Here is a 20,624-nt window from a genome sequence, read left to right as displayed (position 1 = left end):
GCCCCCCTACCCCATTGGAACAGTGTGAAGCCCCCTCTCCCTCCTGCCCTCTACCCCTGAAACAGTGTGAGGCCAACTGTCTGTCTGTCCCCATCCCAGTTACAATGTGACACCATCCTCCATCCTGCCCCACCCCCATCCCCTTTGTAAGTGTGAAAACCGGAACTCACTTTGTTTTTTGAAGGTCTTCAGTCACCTGAAGAGTAATTGGCTTATCTGAAATGGGGGGGAAAAACATGACTTCCTGATTAAAGAAAGTTAGGAGACAGAAAAAAGGAGCAAGGCAGACAGGATCCAGGGAAAAGGTGGCCTCCCTAGAAAACCAGAGCAAAAACTGGCAGGAAGCTGAGATGGACCATGGGGGGTCTTGAAGGTGAATATGGCCTGTGTGTGTGTGTGTGTGTGTGTGTGTGTGTGTGTGTGTGTTAGCTCCTGGGGTGGTTGGCCTGTGTGTGTTAGATACTACGGGTAGTTGGTAGGTGGGCTAATTGACTCTGCCAGACTTTGGGAATAAAAGAATCCGAGAAGCCAGGTGGTGGTGGTACACGCCTTTAATCCCAGCACTTGGGAGGCAGAGACAAGCGGATTTCTGAGTTCAAGGCCATCCTGGTCTACAAAGTAAGTCCCAGGACAGCCAGGGCTACACAGAGAAACCCTGTCTCGAAAAACAAACAAACAAAAAAAATAAAATAAAAATCAAAGATTATAGTGGTTTTACCCTTCAATCCCTCTTCTTTGACCAGCAAAGGCAGCTGGATCTTCTTCATGTTTGTCAACATAGTAGACTATACGTGTGTGTGTGTGTGTGTGTGTGTGTGTGTGTGAGAGAGAGAGAGAGAGAGAGAGAGAGAGAGAGAGAGAGAGAGAGAGTGTGTCTTTAACGACCTGGCATCCTCTGAATAAAGCAAATAGTGGGTGTGGAGGAACTAAGGGAACACCGGGGCCATTCGGGAAACACAGAAACAAGTCACTCTCTTTACGTCTCACTTCTGGCTACAGAGGCTGCTAAACTCAAAGGGGAATCTGGTGCCCACAGACTCAGTTGCGTTTTATTTCCAGGAAACTCTGAAAAGCTACTGGGGCACTGGAGTGGGCCCCTGCCTATGAGGTGTCTTGTCTGGTGAACCCTGGGCTGAGGAACAGAGACTGCGCATGTCAGGCTCCAGGCTCAGAAAGGAACACTCACTCCCGAAAGGCAGTGTTGGTTTCCCGCAGCTCCTGTGACTGATTATCACTCACATCTATGTGACAGTCATGGTTTCTGCTCCCTGTATAATAAACACTTTCAACATGGATTATCCCACTCGGCCCTCAGAGGAAGGCAGGAATCTTGTTATCACAAGAGCGCCGAGGTAGGGTCAAGTGAGTTGCCCAAAGCCGATATTTAAATTCAGGTCTCCTCCAATGTCAGTTTCTTATCTTAAAGCTGTTCTCCTGGAGCCACCTCACCCTGGGAGATGCTAAGACACGGTGCCAGGAGCCCTCGACACTGTGGGAAACCTACGCGGCTTCCTGTAAGTCAGAGGTTAGGGATAGGGGCGACAAAGATGGCTAAGGGCTCTGGGCACTGTGTGCTGTAGGTGATTGGAATTGAGAAAAACAGAAGACTTGCTAGAAATAGGGTCAAAAATACTCTCAGCATCACTGGAAGTGCCTCAACACAGTCATGTGACCCAGCCTGGGAACTAGCCACAGATAGAAGGATTGTGTTTATTTTCTGTGTATCTGAGCTATGATCCTGACAGCACTAGGGGGAGTGAGCTAGTAAAATCATGTGTGGGCTAATAGTGTCTGCACTCTGCATCATAGTTCTTAAACGCGTTCTCACGACCGGCCAGGAAGAACACAACAAACCAGAATCTTCTGCGGCAAAACTTTATTGCTTACATCTTCAGGAGCAGGAGCGCAAGCCCCAAGCCCCAAAAACGAAAGGCCCCCCGCTTACATCTTTAGGAGCCAGAGCGCCAGAGCGCCAGAGCGCCAGAGCGCCAGAGCGCAGAGCAAGAGCTCTATTGTTTACATCTTTAGGAGCAAGCGAGCAAGAGCCAGAGCCAGAGAGCAAAAGCGCAAGAGCGCAAGCAAGAGAGAGAATGGCGGAAACCCCGTCCCCTTTAAGGAGAATTATCCTTCGCCTAGGACGTATCACTCCCTGATTGGCTGCAGCCCATGGCCGAGTTGTTGCCACGGGGAAGGCAGAGTACATGGGGTAGAGAAATACCCTTGGCACATGCGCAGATTATTTGTTTACCACTTAGAACACAGCTGTCAGCGCCATCTTGTGACGGCGAATGTGGGGGCGGCTCCCAACACATAGTGAAATCATGTGTGGACTAATAGTGTCTGCACGCTGCACTGTAGACATGGATTGCCTTCTCATGGATTCTTATAAGGCTGGATTAATTGATGTGCATTTCAAGTTCTCAGCTAGCTACAAGCAAGTCATGCAATGAATGTTAAAGAACTGCTGATGTTGGGGGCCAGAAGCGGGGCATTCATTCCACTACCACAGTGTCTCAGATGGAAACAGAATCTTAGGGGAGAAAAGGAAGCCAAGGTTGTTTGCACCTACAGAGCAAGTTCAAGGCTGGATTGGGAGACTCTAACTGAAGAAAAAAAAAGGACTTTAAAATTGAAATGCAGCAACAACTTAAGAAATAAGCCCTATAGCCTGGCATGGTGGCACACGCCTTTAATCCCAGCACCCGGGAGGCAGAGGCAGGCAGATTTCTGAGTTCAAGGCCAGCCTGGTCTACAAAGTGAGTTCCAGAACAGTCAAGGCTATACAAAGAAACCCTGTCTCGAAAAACCAAAAAAGAAAGAAAGAAAGAAAGAAAGAAAGAAAGAAAGAAAGAAAGAAAGAAAGAAAGAAAGGAGAGAAAAAAAGAAAAGAAAAGAAATAAGCTCTATATTGTGTTAGAAAGGTGGTGTGAATAAGAACGGCCTCTGCAGGCTTGTAGATTTGCATGCTTGGTCACTAGGGAATGGCAGTTCTCAGCAGGGATTATGAAGAAAGTGTGTTGTGGAGATGGGCTCTGAGGTCTCAGATGTTCAAGCCAGGCCCAGTGTCTTTCCTCTCTTCCTGCTGCCTTCCAATTCAAATGTAGAACTCTCAACTGCCTTTCCAGCACCATGTCTGACTGCACTGCCATGCTCTCTGCTATGATGATAATGGACTAGATCTCATGTTGTCCTTTATAAGAGTTGCCTTGATCATGGTGTCTCTTCACAACAATAGAACACTAAGTTTCTTTTTGCTCCCTGAGGCAGGCAGGCCGATGTTCTAACAGGGAGAAAGCACGCAGTGATTAGAGAAGATTTTAAGCAAAGGAAGATGAGGTAAAGCCAATGGAAGCATGTCTAGATAAAGGCTCAGATGGACTGCCTGAGAAGACAGTGTGAGGAGAGCCAGATTATTCACAAAGCAAGGCTGGAGCTTCCAGTTGCAACTGAGTGCAAACTGGTGTTTTTGCTCACTGGGGGTGTTTCACTTTTAACTCATATAAATAAGCACATCTCTATTAAAACAATGGCAGATCGTCTTAAAGCAACACAGTGGATCTAATGCTGTGACATGGCCACATCTTGCAAGGTAATCATATTTTAGATAGAACAGATTGTTAATGCAACGCTAGGCTTTTAGAAATGGGACTATTGACAAGGGACAGGAGTTCTCTCGGGGAACAGAACCAATCAAATCTAATGACTGACTTACACAGTTAAAAGGCTGGATAGTCCCAACTCTCTGCAAACTGGAGATCCAGAGAACCCAGGAGCTGCTCTATGTAAGCAGCCAGAAGGTGTAGAAGGAGAGAGACCAGAGCTCCGGCCCCAGCCAACAGCTGAGAGTCACTGGTTCGAGTCCATGGCAGAAGAGTGTCAGGTCAATAACAATGGCGCATTCATTCAAGATGATGGAGCTCACTTCCTCTCCATCCCATCAAGGCTGCCAACCTATTGGACTATGTTAACTTAGGGCAGACCACTCCCACTTGGTTCCTATCCCACGTGCCAAACATCCCTAGAAGCACTCTTATAGACACACCCAGAAGTGTGCTATTCTACCAGCTATTTGGTATCTCTAGGGCAACAAACTTGACAATCAAGATCAGTTACCACATGCCTCTCTCCTCGATAAAGAGCAAGCTGCGAAGGGCGATTACAGCTGGACACAGGTGAGTGAGCCAGAAGGAACTGACCAGCCTTAGGAAGGAACCGTCACAGCTAGGCCATGCTCCAGATATTAATTTCTGAGTCACTGGCCAGGAGCGAGATCCCAGTGTAAGAGTCCCCTGTGATGTAACGTCTGGAAGAATTCCACAGAGAAAGAAGTCAGAAACTTCTACACAGCTGACAGATCAAGATCACCAGGGCTGGGAAGTTTTCTCAGGAGTAAAGTGTGAGGAGCGGAGTTTAAATCCCAGCAGCCGTGTAAAAGCTGCTGCAGGAGCATGTCTGCAATCTCAGGCCTGGGGGAAGTGAGCAAAGACAGCAGCTGCTGAGAACTTACTGGGCAGCCGTGGAGACAAAGTGCCAAGCTCCAGATTCCGTGGGAGCCCCAGGAAATAAGGTGAAAGGTAAGGGTGGAGCACGCCTTTAATTCAGGAGGCAGGGAAGGCAGATCGCTGTGAGTTCAAGGACAGCCTGATCTATACATCAGGTTCCAGGCTAGCCAGGACTACACGGTGAGAACCTGTATTTTAGAAAAGGTTGGGGGTCTTGATCAATGTGGTAGAGGGAGAAAATATACTCCTGTAAGTTGACTTCTGATGTGTGTGTGTGTGTGTGTGTGTGTGTGTGTGTGTGCACGTGTATGTGTGCATGTGTGTGTGTGTGTGTGTGTGTGTGTGTGTGTGTGTATGTGTGCATGCACAAATATATAAATTAAAAAATAACCAGGCATGGTGGCCCACACATTTAATCCCAGCACTCATGAGGCAGAGGCAGGCAGATCTCTGTGAATTCAAAGCCAGCCTGATCTACAGACTGAATTCCAGAACAGCCAAGGCAGAGAAACTCTGTCTTGGAAAAAGAAAAGGGAAAAAAGAAAACTAATTAAGTAAGTAAAAAATAAAGTGGTAGGTCAGGACTGTAGCTTGATGCCCTAGGTTCAATCCCCCGTAATTCAAAGTGAATAAATAAATAAATAAATAAATAAATAAATAAGATAGAGACAATAGAGGTTGACACCAGTATGGACTTCTAGCCTCCACATACACACAGGTAAATGCACATACACACGTGCACGCACACACATACACACACACTCACACACACAAACCTGTGGGCTGGATCAGTGGCTATGGAGGTAAAAGAGCTTGCAGTTTGTCCAGGGGACCTGAGTTCCGTTCCCAACAACCAAGTAAGGAACCCCCAACCACCCATAATTCCAGCTCTGGGGGACTGAATGCCTCTGGCTTCTGCAGACATCATGAGTACACACACACACACACACACACACACACACACCACCCCTAATCATAATTAAACACTAGTAAAATTTAACCTCAAAAAGTGTGTTTACTTAGGACAGAATGTTTGTGGCCCTAAACCTACATAATGTACCTTGTGAAGCCTACACCTTCCTTTACAAAGGGAAATTCTTTAGGATAAGGAAGACAAGATAAGTAAGACAGCTCTCTTTCCTTGGGGGGGGGGGGGTTGTTTTGTTTTGTTTTTACTTAAGTTTTAAACTTTGTTTAATCTTTAAGTCTTGTTGTAATTACATCCTTTGACCATGTGACTTAGACACACAGGATTACATATAGAGCTATTACAAAGATACCTGTGGGTGACTAACTTTCTCTATAGAAGCCAGCACCATGTCTTGTGGCTGTGCATTGTCTTTTTCCTGGGTGTCTTGCAGAACTCCCTACAGCCTGTCCTTGGATCTGAAGCATGTCAATAATTTACCTTTATGTAATGAACCTGCCAATTTTGCTTCACTTCTGACTTGTCCTTTAATTAGTTTCCAAAACTTAGTCAAATATTTGGTTTTACTGGAGTGGAGGTCCCTAGAGGATATAACTCCTCAGGCTGCGGTGGCAGTGTGGAGCTTTGTCCCCTTCACCACCACTGATAGTTATTATTAGAGTGTGTGGTAGTCCAGGGATACGGTATTGAGTTCTCACTACTGCTCGACTGATGGCTGATTGTATACGCCAGTGAATCTCAACCTGTGCGTCATGTCACCTTCGGGTGTTATGAACGACGCTTTCCCCAGGATTGTCTAAGGCCATCAGAAAGCAGATATTTACATTATGATCCATAGCAAAATTACAGTTATGAAATATCAGTGAAAATAATTTTTGGTTGGGGGTCACCACAACATGAGGAACGGTATTAAAGGGTTGCAGCATTAGGAAGGTTGAGAGCCACTGATACACACCATTCCAAACCTTATCAGTTAAGAGCATTTTACAGCTCATTCTATCAACACAAAGAGCCACCCACCTAGTCCTCTGGCTGCAGGACCCCACGGTTGTGTGAGGTGCTAGGACTCTGGTTTCCCGGAGCAGGCCCTAGCTGTTAACTGCAATCCCATTCTTAGAACAAACCCCACTCCATCCTTGTGTCTTAAGATTCTCCTGTGAGTCAGGAGCTTTTACTATGAGAAACAGCCACACCCTTGGGTCACTGTAGCATCAGATGTTTAAGGAGCATGAGTCAGACAAAAAAAAAGACCTTGGGAAGAGCAGGAGGCAGTGCAACTCCATCCTGGGCTGCAGGCACCAAGCCTGTGAGGACTTCCTTTCTGAGGTACCCAGACTCACACAGCAACACCCACTCCAACTGTGCTGGCCTCCCTCTGATTACCTGAGGCCAAAAAGCTGCACTGGAAAAGGGCAGGGTTCCCAGTGCACAGCCAGCAGCCATGAAAGGAGACCTGCCTTCATCTACCAGGTATAGCTAGGATGGTAGTGGACAGGTTAGAGAACCATGAGACCCTATGAGCTGACATACGTGATTCCTGCTCGGGAAGGGAGGAGCCTGAGTGGGCTGGATCCCTGCTGAGCAAGTGAGGCTGGCATCACAAAGACCCTGGTGAAGCAATCTTTTTTGTTTGTTTGTTTGTTTGTTTGTTTGTCTTGTTTTGTTTTTCTTTTTTATTAGATATTTTCTTCATTTACATTTCAAATGCTATCCCGGAAGTTCCCTATACTCTCCCTTTGCCCTGCTCCCCTACCCACCCACTCCTGCTTCTTGGCCCTGGTGTTCCCTGTACTGAAGCATATAAAGTTTGCAATTCCAAGGGGCCTCTCTTCCCAGTGATGGCCGACTAGGCCATCTTCTGCTACATATGCAGCTAGAGACACGAGCTCTGGGGGTACTGGTTAGTTCATATTGTTGTTCCACCTACAGTGTTGCAGACCCCTTCAGCTCCTTGGGTGCTTTCTCTAGCTTCTCCATTGGGGGCCCTATGTTCCATCTTATAGATGATTGTGAGCATCCACTTCTGTATTTGCCAGGCACTGGCATAGCCTCATATGAGACAGCTATACCAGGGTCCCTTCAGCAAAATCTTGCTGGCATATGCAATAGTGTCTGGGTTTGGTGGCTGATTATGGGATGGATCCCTGGTAGGGTAGTCTCTGAATAATCCTTCCTTTCATCTTAGCTCCAAACTTTGTCTCTGTGACTCCTTTCATGAGTATTTTGTTCTCTATTCTAAGGAGGAATGAAGCATCCACCCATTGGTCTTCCCTCTTCTTGATTTTCTTGTGTTTTGTAAATTGTATCTTGGGTGCTCTATGTTTCTGGGCTAATATCCACTTATCAGTGAGTGCATATCTAATGACTTCTTTTGTGATTGGGTTACCTCACTCAGGATGATATCCTCCAGATACATCCATTTGTCTAAGAATTTCATAAATTCATTGTTTTTAATAGCTGAGTAGGACTCCATTGTGTGAATGTACCACATTTTCTGTATCCATTCTTCTGTTGAAGGGCATCTGGGTTCTTTCCAGCTTCTGGCTATTATAAACAAGGCTGCTATGAACATAGTGGAGCATGTGTTCTTATTACCAGTTGGAACATCTTCTGGGTATATGCCCAGGAGAGGTATTGCTGGATCTTCTGGTAGTACTATGTCCAATTTTCTGAGGAACCTCCAGACTGACTTCCAGAGTGGTTGTACAAGCTTGCAATCCCACCAGCAATGGAGGAGTGTTCCTCTTTCTCCACATCCTCGCCAGGGGTGAAGTGATCTTATTCTTAGATCCAGGCTGACTCATTCTGGGGGGAGACAATGATAAGGAACCACTTCTAAGGCTTCTTAGCTTCAGAAACAACTTCACATCTCTTGGGTCCCTGGTCTCCTGAAGTGAGCATTATAAGCAGCTCTCCCACTTTACATGTGAGGAAACTGAGATTGCCTGGACTGTCTAGCATCACACCACCAGTAGCTGGAGAACAAGGACCATGCCTTGAGATCGTAGTTTGTACCTTCTCCATGTTGTAGTGCAGCACAGAGTTCTCCTGCTGACACATCTTCTCCTGTTACACCCATGAGGCCAGCGGTGGGCAGAGACAAAGACAACTGAAGTATGTGTTTCTGGTTTCATCGGGGTCTCAGTTGTGTCATGGGATGTTCTTCTGAAAACTGTCTTATGAGGATGCTTTGCTAAAGCAGACACGTGAGAGGACATTTTGTTGAGTGCAAACATGTGGTGCTTTTCTGGAGGGTTGCCTTGTGAAGGGGCATGTGATGTTTTGCGGAAGCAGATCCTTGAGAGGCCTGTGATGTTTGGGAAAAGTGTAAGTGTAACCCGACAGACAGTGCGCAACACTCTTGCATCACTTTGCTGGTGTCTGTTGGGCTTCGTGGAGGACGCTCTGCTCTGGCATTGGTTGGCCTTGCCTTCTTCACTGATCTTCGATTTGTTGTGACTTTGTAGGGGAAAAAAACCGCACCAAAGAACTTCTTGTGATATTCCGGCTGCTTCTTGCCACTTCTGTGGACTTGGACTCACGCAGATCAGTGGAGCCTCATGGTTTCTTCTGGTTTCAAGCCACTGATACTGATTTGTGTTTGGCGCTCTGCTGGTGGACTGAACTACTGAGAACAAAGATTGGAATTGTGCTAAAGAACCGTTTCTAAACAGGCCCACAACCCCCACTTCCCATCAACCTTTCTTTTCCCCTTCTTCTGGTGAGACTAGAAGGGAAGTGGAAGTGTTAAAGAACCATAATTAAAGTAAGTTTTGAAAACTCTAGGCCTATACACAGCTCCACACTGTGGCATCATGAGTTTTCTCATGTTTTAGGGTCATCCACTCGGATAAAGCTGGATACAAAGCTCTACCACAGAGAATTTCAAGACATTCTAGAACTTCTTTTACATTGTATTTAATTATTTTGTGTGTATGGATACTGCCTGCATGTATGTCTGTGCACCATGTACATGCCTAGTACTAGGAAGGCCAGAAGAGAGAGTTGCATTCCCTGGAATTGGATTACTGTGGATTTTGAGCCAGGACATGGGTCAAACTCAGGTCTTGTGGAAAAGCAGCCAGTGCTCTTAAATTCTGAGTCATTTCTCCAACACTGGAACCTTAAAATAATTTTTCTGTGTATGCATGGTGTGTGTGTGTGTGTGTGTGTGCGTGTGCGCTTGCACTCATGAGCATATTGTACATATATGCCGGCATGCATGGTCAGAGAACAAGTCAAGTTAGGTTTTTCTTTCCTCTGTGTGTTCTAGGGGTCAAACGCTGGCCATCCAGCTTATGCAGCAAACCTTTCCCTACTGAGCCATCTCACTGAACCATAATAGGCATTTTGAACACGGGTTTTAAATATGGAAGTCACTAGAAAGAGAGTCACTCAGAAAAGAGTAAGGCACACCCTAGATCATGGGTGTGAGCTTCTCCAAGAGAAGTCTAAATTAAGTGTTTACAGCAGCCATAGGGTTTGGTGGTTTCTGACATTTGAACTCACAAAATTGCAAAAAAAAAATCTTTTTCTTTGTTTTCTCTTTTCTCTTTCTTTTTCACTTTCTTCTTTTAATCCTAGGGTGTTCCCGTGGTGTTTGGTGTTGGCTCATTGCTGATTAAGTAAAACCCTAGGTCACAGACTTGTGGGGACCTTAAGATGTGTTTACTATAAACACAGGTTAAGTCTTGTCAATGAGATCCCCAGAAAATACTTGTGAAAGGAAGAAGGCCACACTCAACACTCAATAGTCACACCGGCCTAGTCTTACGCATGTTCATTATTTTAATGTGCTTATAAAAGAAATCTTATCTCTGAACAGCCTTCACAGCAGAAGGTATCATGATGAGATTCTTGGCAATCATCTGCTAAGAGGCTCCCATGGGATTCCTTTCCCCTTCCCACAGTGTTTGATTTTCCTGTCTTCCTGTCCTGCCTCAGCATGCTGATAAACACCAGGCTTTCCAGTAACCAAGGGCGATGCATGTTCAACCTCATTGCACTGAACTGGGTATACACTGCACACCAGGGGACAGAAAATGCTAGAAGCTATTCATGAGCAACAAAGACAATGCCTGGGTTAGGATGGAACTACAGGCAAGCCCACAGCATCCACCATCGCTTGCCCAGTAGACTGTCTTGTCTCTGGAGCCTGTAACTTGCTCTGAGGACAGCTCAGGGAGGGCAGGACTCGAGAGCTGCGGAATCACTTGTTACCTCATACCTCAATACCTCACTGAAGAGTACACATTATAAACTTTCCAGAATTTCCACAGAGCACAGAATTCATGCTCTGCAGACAAAGGAGTCTGCTGTTGACTGGAAATTAACATGAAAGAGTCCCAGAAAATCAGCAAGACAAACACTAGTCTGAGTGTGCTCTCTGGAGCCAGTTTTCCTTATGAATATCTGTCTCATAACACCTTCTGAAGCAGTTTTCCCTCAAGAGAAGTTTAGGTGCAGAGGCCCAGGAGGTTTCTGGAATAAATCTACTCATGTTAGTAGACAAGTGCAGACCTGCCTTCAGACTCTGCCAGAAACATCTTGTTCCAATTCATGATGACCTTTCAAGATTGAGCACAGCTTCTAAGCCCTACACACAGAGACATATGCACAACAAACACAGACATAGAGAGAGAGAGCGAGAGAGACAGACTGACAGACAGACAGACAGACAGACACTCACAAGGACAAATACAAGCATACGCGGACATACAAAGCAAAGACACACACAGGTACACAGACACAAATACAGGTACATACACACATATGCACACACAGAGACACACACACATACACACAGAGAGACACATACACAGACACACACATGCACAGAAACATACTCTCTCAGAATAAAGATCTCATAGTGTCTTCTACTGATTTGAAGTAGGATGGAGTGTCAGGGGAAACTGGGGGGTTAGAAGCACTCACTGTTGGGGGGGGTGTTAGGAACACTCGCTGCTGGGGGGGGGGTTAGGAGCACTTGCTGCTCAGGGGTTAGAAGCACTCACTGTTGGGGGGGGTGTTAGGAACACTCGCTGCTGGGGGGGGGGGGAGTTAGGAGCACTTGCTGCTCAGGGGTTAGAAGCACTCTCTGCTCTTGCCCAGGACCCAAGTTCTGTTCTCAGCACCCATGTCAGGTAGCTCACAATCATCTGTAATTCCAGATCCAGAGAATCTCATCTCCTCTTCTACCTTTTGGGAGAACTCAAACATATATGTATGTACATATAGACACCTACACGTATACATGAATAAATAATAATAATAACAACAATGATAATAGAACTAGCAAAGGACCATGTTTATGGCCATAGTGCATGCTACCCCTGAATTTAACTTAATTCCTTTCCTAAAAGCTGAAAATCTTTCTGGAGACTCCCAAACAAGAGTGTGAAGTTAGGCTAGGCATGGTATCACAAGCCTTTAATCCCAGCACTCAAGAGATATAGGTAGATGTATTTATGTGATTTTCAGGCCAGCAAACCCCAGGCTAGCCAGGGCTACATGGTGAGAGCCTATCTCAAAAAGAAAACAAAGATTATGAAATGTAGGGTTGGGGAGATGGTCCATGCTTTACAAGCATTGGAAGCCAGAGCTTAGGTCCCTAGCATCCATGGTCATAACTAGGCATGGCCCAGGAAGCAAGAGGATTCCTGGAGCTTGGTGCCAGCCTGGCTAGTCAGAATGGTAAACTCCAGACTCAGTGAGAGACCCTATATCATAAAGGAGGGGAAGACACTCAGTGCTGCTCTCTATATACATGTATACATATATATGCATGCCCATATACATACGTACATAGACAGACATAACACATGCAAAAAAATGTTTTTTAACCCTTTTGTATACTAAGTATATATGTGTGTATGTGTGTATATATATATCTGTATATATGTATATATATACATATATATATACATATATATATATATATATATATATATATATATATATATGTATTCTCTCACCTTTGTGATCTATAGTTTTGTCTTATCAGCTGTAATCCTGTCTAAAACAAGCAAACAAACACCCTTTGGGAGCTGGAGAAACAGCTCAATGGTTAAGAGCACTGGCTACTCTTCCAGAGGACCTAGGTTCAGTTCTCAGAACCCATAAGGTAGCTCACAACTCGCTGTATTTCCAGTTACAGAGAATCTGATGCCCTCTTCTGGCCTCTGTGGACGCTGCATGCACATGGTGCATAGACAAAACACTCCTACACATAAAATAAAATGATTAAAAATAATAATAACCGTGGGGCGGTGGTGGTGCACACCTTTAAGCCCAGCACTTGGGAGGCAGAGGCAGGCAGATTTCTGAGTTCAAGGCCAGCCTGAGTTCCATGACAACCAAGGCTATACAGAGAAACCCTGTCTCGAAAAACCATTTAAAAATTAATTAAAAAAAAATAATAACCATCTTATGATCTAATTTACTAAAAGGAAAAATAAAGAGAAGTTCCTTAGAAATTCTTCAAACAATAAAATTTTAGAAGCCACCAAAATTGCCAGTATGTACTCTTGAGAATCACCAAGCCATGTGTTGGGTATATATTGTCCTTTCCCTAAGCCCTTAATGCCTGTTTTAATCTATAGTAGAACTCTTAATAAACTCCAACTCTGCTTCCTAGGACTCATGCTGAATTCTCTTCCTGTGTTTTGGAGATCGGTTCTATTGCTTTGATTCAATCTGGAATCTGTGTGTACAAATGCTAATGGTCCTTGTCCCCAGTTGGTTTTTGATCAATTAATAAAGATGCCAGCAGCCACTAGCTGGGCAAAGGGAGATGGAGCTGGACCCTTAGAGTTGCATGGGCTAGACCACAGAAGAAGGAGAGCTTGCCATGAAGTGGTGGGAGACAAATGGACATAGGAGCTTCAGGAGATAGAACCAACAAGCCATGTAAGAATTAGGGTAAGTGGACACTGGTCACTTCCCCAACTGGGCCTGAGGTAGCAGGGGAAGGTTTAGGAATGCCCAACCTTTGAGGTAGCCAAGGCATTTTTAAATTAACTGGTGTGTGTGTGTGTGTGCGTGTGTGTGTGTGTGTGTGTGTGTGTGTCTGTGTGTGTCTGTGTGTGTCTGTGTGTGTGTGTCTGTGTCTGTGTGTGTCTGTCTGTGTGTGTGTCTGTCTGTGCGTGTGTCTGTGTCTGTGTCTCTGTCTGTGTCTGTCTGTGTGTGTGTGTGTGTTCCATTTGCCAATCCAGATAGCTCCTGGGTGAGTGAACACATATGATCTGCTGGGTTTCAAAGCTATGTAAACCAAACTCAATGCTACACTGTGGCACAGCCCAGAGTCCCAGCTTTGCCCAAGTGGAGATCTCTGCAAGAACTAGTCAGGCTGCTCAGGTGGTAGCGCAGTGTAGTGGTTTGATTATGCTTGGCCCAGGGAGTGGCACTATTAGGAGGTATGACCTTGCTGGAGGAAGTATTTCACTGTTGGGTGGGCTTTGAGACCTTCCTCCTAGCTGCCTTGAATCACATCTTCTCCTATTTGCCTTCAGAACAAGATGTAGAAAGAACTCTCAGCTCCCTCAGCATCCTGTCTGCCTGCCTTCAAGCTTTCGTGCTTCCCACCATGATGACAACGGACTGAACCTCAGAATCTACAAGTCAGCCCCAATTAAATGTTGTTTTAGTCATGGTGTCTTTTCACAGCAATGAAAATTCTAAGATAGAAGTTACTAACAAGGACTAGGGTATTGCTGTGATAGGCCTGACCATGCTTTTGTGGATTTTGTAACTTTGGATTTGGAAAGCAGTGGAATGCTTTAAGTGGGACTTAATGGGACAGCCTAGTAGGAATAGGGAGGACATTGGTGCTAAGGGTGAACTCTGCGGGTCTGGCTCAAGAGATTTCAGAGGAGAATAACTTGAGTATGTGGCCTGGAGACTGCTTTTGTGATACTTTGGTGAGGAATGTAGGTACTTTTTGCCCTCGTTTGAAGTGTCTGCCTGAGGCTCAAGTGAAGAGATTCAAATTAATTGCAATGACAGAAGTCTCAGAAAAGGTAAGTGTACTTTGTCCTCTGGTGGATTCTTATGAGGAACATTTTGATCAACTGCAGCAAGCTTAGAAAGGGAAAATACAAAACGTATGCTTCAAGTATTAAAGTGCAACAGAGCTAAATCCTGTTATGTTCAAGGAAATAAAGAGATTGAGGGAGTGGTGACCTCCAGGCAAGATCCTACCCAGCTAAGCTTATTGATTTTTTGCATTTGCAGTTGAACACGGGATACTTTTATCTAGGCATTATTATCACCTGGTTTTGCATTCATTTGGGCATAAGGAGACATGATTATATGTCACACTTCAAAGAATGGATTGTGATGGATATTCTCTAGTTATCAACTTGACTATATCTGGAATGAACTACAATCCAGAACTCATAAAGATCTTGTGAAAAGGAAAAGAAAAGCTTAAGTCTAGGTATATTGGTACATGCCTTTTATCCCAGAACTGAGGAAACAGAGCCATATAGTTCTCTTGAGTTCAAGGTCAGCCTGGTCTACAGAACAAATTCCAGGACAGCCAAGCTTAGGCAGCAAAGGAGTTGGAAAACAGAAAGTTGGTGATGTAATAGAACAAGGGGAGCCATGTTCCAGCTTCAGTAAGCAGCAGAGTTCTGCAGCTTCAGCCATGAGGCTCTGGCTTTAGAATCAAAAATAGGAGGTACTACTGGGACAATTGATGCTGATTGGCTGGAACTAAGAAATTAACAGTGATTAAAAAGCGACCAATTGAGGTAAAATCTTCTGGGAGGTATTTTCTGAGATCACAAAGAAGCTGTGCTCCAGAGATGGCCAAGGTTTTACCTAGAGCTGCAGCTGTACTTGGTAATGTATAAGAGTCATCCAGGTGGCACTGATTTTGAAGGCATGAAAGGGACCTGGAGAACAGCTGAGGCTTGGCACTGTGAGAGGCAAGGATAGACCATTGCTGAAGGTGTGGCCTCAGTTGTAGTTGATGGCTCAGGACCAAAGGAGTCATGCAAAAAAAGTTGAGGCTTGACATCATGAAGAGAGTCTATGAGAGACTATTGGTGAAGCCTAGTTTCAGCAGAAAGGCCCAGCATATTGTAGACACCAGTACCGTGGAATGACCACCAAGAACAGCAGCAGCAATGGAATAGAGTCAGTCAACGAAGGGCCTGCCATATGGTAGACTGTTGATGTGACTTTTGGGAAGTGGCAGGGTAGAGAGCTTGTGCCACAGTGTGTCTGAGGGTCAGAAGACAACTGCAGGCATTGGCTTTCTTCTATCATGAGTCGTGGGGATCAAATGTGGGCTGTCAGGCTTGGCAGTGAGTGCCTTTCCTACTGGGCAGCCCTGCCTAACCCCTTCTCCAATGCAGCTGCACCTTGCTCCTGAGCATGCTCCTGTTCTCACCAGAGAGTCATTCTTCCCTCCCTCCTGCCCCATGTTTGCTTCCTCTCTCCTACCTCAGCTGTCATTAAAATCTTCCAGCAAAAGGGAGAGGGGCACAGAAATAGGCAGTCATAGAGATGAATAAAAAGGAAGTATAAAGTTACATAGGCTTGTAAACCTCACAGTGAAACCCATTTCTTTATCTGCTAACCAAAATAAATAAATAAATAAACAAACAAATAAATAAGTAAGTAAGTAAATAAATAAATAAATAAGCGAGCTTGCAGGAGGAAAACTTCCTTGTTGGGAGCGAACTGTTTTGAACATTAACTGCCTTAAGTGCTTGCAGGCATAAAGTCTTGGCCTCTGTGGGAGAAAGGACTAGCCCAGCTGAATACAAATAGACATAGACCCAGAAGTCAGCCGAGAACAAATAGCTATAAATCTTGTGGATAGGTGCCTAATAACCCATTCTGTTCTGATCTTCCTGCTGAACTGTTTACCCAGTCAATATCCTGTTCCTGGGAACAGGTGCATTACCCAGAGACAAAGCGATCCCCCTCCACCCTCCTTCCTGCTCCTATGAGTATATAACCTGTGTGGGGAAAAATAAAAATTTGTCAGCTTGATCAGGACCTCTTGATTTGCTGTCCGTTCTTTGTGTTTCTTGTTCCTACATTCTCTTCCAGGTGGTTTCTCAGTTCTCATTCACTGTCCCACGGTTCGGGACACTTCCTCAACAGTCACATATTACTAACATGAGATAACATCCTTCGCCCATATCCCACCACCAGTAGGAACTCTTATGAGCAACTCATGGCCTTAAAACTGAAGGATGAGACTACAATATTGGGGTTCAGGCATCAGTTAGAGGCATGGAGTTTTGCTGAATCCTCTTCTGCTCACTCTATGCTTTTCTGCTGCTGGGAGACAAGCAATAAAAATGTGACTCAGAGAACATGTTGTGATCCAGTAAAAAAACAGGGATGCTGTAGGTGCTGTGCTCAGTAGCTGGTCTCAGGTTCACAGCTATATGATCTTGGAGGGAACACTTCTCTTATTGTGAGTATAAATGCTTACAGAATAATCAGAGTTAAATTAGTTAATCTCCACAATGTACCTAGCATCCAATGTACTTATCCTCACCATTACTTCATAGCAAATTAGTTTGAAACTTGGTCTAAAATAAAAATAGTAATGCACTGTTGCCTACTACTTTGTGGATCTCTCTCTCTCTCTCTCTCCCTCTCTCTCTCTCTCCAGAGATAGAATTATCTGAAGGTTCACACTGGGTCTCACACCTGATCTGGAAAGCTGCTATCAACTGATGACAGGGCTCCCCCACTCTCTAGCTCTGTCACTTTGCTGTAAGGTATATGTAAACACACCTTTTAGCTACTCTATTGAGTCTTATCTCTATCACTTTTCTCCACCCTAATTCCTTCCAACCCCCCAAATGCTAGGTAGGCAAGAATGGTTAGAAGGGAAAGGGGCATAGATCTCTTTTGACTACTTCCTGCTCACTAAGGGCCTTGAATTCCTAGGGGCAAGTCCAATCTTCATCATCAGGATATCTTCAATCAGCAACCAGCAAAAAACAGCAAAACAGCAAATGCAACAGCAGGAACCAGCAACAGCAGGAAGAGCAGCAGCCACTACCTCCTCTGGTGTTTATATACTGCTCTGGTATTTATATTCTCTCTCAAGAATTCCTAGAAATCTACTGTCTTCAGCTGGCAAATCACATCCCTGCCAGAGCACGAGACAAATCATAGTCAGCTGCTGTGGACAATCTGAAGCAGACCCACATCCCACCCCTGGAATTAAAACAAAAACACATTCATAGAACATAACTAGGGGAAAAAAAACCAATACAGTGAGCTTTGGGATGGCCAGCTTTCTTACACGGAGGCTCAGAGCTCCACAGTAAGAGAGGGTGGTGGGAGTGGTGACAGGCAGAAAGACTGTCATCTTTCATGACTGCCTGCATAAGAAGCTAAGCCCCAGGGATAGAGGCTCAGCCTCTTTATGAAAGAATAGCATGTCTCTAAAAGAACATGTTTAGAGGGAAAGACTATTAGAGCCATATTTTGGAAAATATAATGAGACACAATATTTTTTTGTGGATACAGTTTTATAATAAGGGTGGTAGCAGGAAATGTCTCCTGACCACCACCTGCTATCCTGATGAGGGAACCAGCTGCTATTTGGATGCCTGTGGTAAATACCACCCACTTTGATGCCATCACTCTGATAGCCCAGACTCACTTACAACCCCTTCACTGGGGAAAGAGGGATTTTTGGTATTACAGCTGCCATCATTGCAGCCATTATTGCAGGCATTACAGGGGCAACAACAGCTACTGTTGCCCAGACCGCCACTATGAGAGGCTGTCAACGCTGTAGTCTCTAAGTCAGCTGAGGTGCTACAGGCATAGGAGCTACTAAATCAACATCTTTATGAGGCCATCCACATTTTACAACAACAGATTGACTGGCAGAAGAGCTGGCTCTTGTTAGGGACATGTGTCTCAATAGCTTAAAGATACCTAGTCAGACAAATTCCTATTCCTGAAGGCAAGAAAACCACTCACTTGCCCAATTGGTGGTAGATATAACCACGTCCATAACCAACTTTGGAAGCGGGAACCAGGGCTCCTATGACAGAAAAGAAGCAGGCTTCTCTCTGCAATTCATAAACACCGACAGGAATATGTTGCTTTTCCTAAGCCCTTCGCTGTCTTTCCAAGAAGAATTTTTTTGTCCTTAACCAAATGTGAAATGCACATTTTGAGCACAAAGAATCAAAGCTCCAACAGCAAACTGACATGACATCCTTTACAGGAAGTAAAATATTTAAAGACAGAGTCAGAGTCTTCTATTCCCCTCCCCCCAGGAAGAAACCCTTTAATATTCCCATTAACCTTGATGTGAATCACAGCGCTCCTTCTTCCCTGTAGGCAGATAATCATGACTCACCACAGACCCCTGACTGTGGGCTTCATGTAATTCTGGCAGCAAAGGCCTTCCCCGGGGGAGCTGTGTGAGGCCATTGGCTGTGAAATCTTTACAAAGTCCAGGGATGGACTAGGAGTAACCCTGGAGCAAGCTTTGCACTGTGTATCAAAACAAGACTCCACATTGGGGCATCCACACTGAGGCCACCTTGTGAACTAGGCCTCACCTTGGATAAGAAAGAAATTGCATTATTTTTACTTTCAAATGTGTTAAAGAATAAATTTTACTTAAATATATTCTATATTCAATCAGATATGCCCACTGCTGGAGACTGAGTATTTGTGTTTTACACCAAAATTTCTTTTGAAACCTAAGCCCTAAGGAGCTAGCATCAGGAAGTGGGGTTGTTGGAAGTGATTAGGTCATAAGGCAGAGTCTTCATAAATAGTATTCTTACTTTGATAAAAAGAGATCCAGAGAATTCAATGGCCCCCTACATCAGTGAGGATACAGAAAAAAGTTGTCAAGGGAGTTTTCCCTGGACCCTGCCACCCTGACATCGAGTTGGGCTCCAGACTCCAGAACTCTAAGAACTAAATTTCCACTGTTGATACGGTACCTGGCCCAAGGTATTTCAATGTAGAATTTAAAATGGATAAAGACAGCCACTTCTATGCACAGTTCGAGTGTAAGCATGCTCTACACTACAGACAGATTAACCACTCTCCATACATTTAATGTGGTCTCTACACTACTGATACATAGTAACCACTCTCCATAAACTTAATATGCTCTCTACACTACTTATACATTGTAACTACTCTCCCGGTACAGTTAATCTACTCTCCACTCTAAAAAGCAGGATAGAACATGAGGATGGGGGAAGGTAGCTCTGTCAATAGAAAATGTTTGCCTTTCGAACCTGGAGTTTGATCCCAGAGCCAACATTGAAAAGGCAGTGGTGGGCAGTGCATAAAAATCCCAGCACCACAGAGGCAGAGACAGGCTCTGATTGACTGACCAGCCTAGTTTAGTCTATGAACTTCAAGCCATAATTTTGTCTCAAAAAGAAAGAAAGAAAGAAAGAAAGAAAGAAAGAAAGAAAGAAAGAAAGAAAGAAAGAGAGAGAGGGGGGGGGAGGGAGGGAGGGAGGAAGGAAGGAAGGAAGGAAGGAAGGAAGGAAGGAAGGAAGGAAGGAAGGAAGGAAGGAAGGAAACAAACGAAAAGAAGACAAACACAACAAGGTAGGCATCAATTGTGGAACAGCATCCCAGGGTGGCCTCTGGTCTCTGCACACCTGCACATACATGTGCACCCATGATGCACACACAGACATAGGTCATGCCCTTCATCTCCAAGGCCCCTCTTGCCCACTGTACTCAGCTCCTCCTGTTCCTGATGCGGAAAGCACGCCTTTTAGTTACTTCCTCTACAGTAGATTAATTTGCTATTGTAGATCACTGTGTGTTGTCTTTTTGTCTGGCTTCTTTGGAGCAGCATACTGTTTTTTGAGAGTCACTAATGTTATTTTGCATGGTGCTAATTGATTTTAATGACAGAATAGCATTCTGTCATATAGATGTACATTTCATTTATCCTTTCTCCTCTTGGTAAGTTGCTTGGGTTGTTTCCAGTTCTGCTACCAAGAACAGACTGTTGTAAACATGATATGAAAGTCTTTCTGTGGGCGCATATACACAATCTCCTGGCTTATATACTCAGGAGTGGAGCAGATCAAAATTTTAATAATATATCAAATGTGAAGCACTGTGGTGCATGCCTTTAGTTCCAGTACTCACAAGGCAGAGGCAGGAAGGAGAATTGCTCTAAGTTTTAGGCCGGCCTGTTCTACCTAGGAGTC

The 20,624-nt window shown here is 44.7% G+C and overlaps 1 long non-coding RNA gene across 1 annotated transcript; it reads left to right on the top strand.

Annotated features, from left to right (window-relative positions):
- The first annotated feature begins 4,039 nt into the window (after positions 1 to 4,039).
- Gm45924 (predicted gene, 45924) lies at positions 4,040 to 19,073 on the top strand. Its single transcript, NR_131206.1, has 3 exons — positions 4,040 to 4,574; positions 13,941 to 14,447; positions 17,350 to 19,073. It is a non-coding gene; the product is annotated as a predicted gene, 45924 (long non-coding RNA).
- Positions 19,074 to 20,624: the final 1,551 nt, after the last annotated feature.

This window comes from Mus musculus, chromosome 15 (assembly GCF_000001635.26).
Source record: "Mus musculus strain C57BL/6J chromosome 15, GRCm38.p6 C57BL/6J".
Lineage (NCBI taxonomy): Eukaryota > Metazoa > Chordata > Mammalia > Rodentia > Muridae > Mus > Mus musculus.
This window is presented reverse-complemented; position numbering and strand designations above follow the sequence as displayed.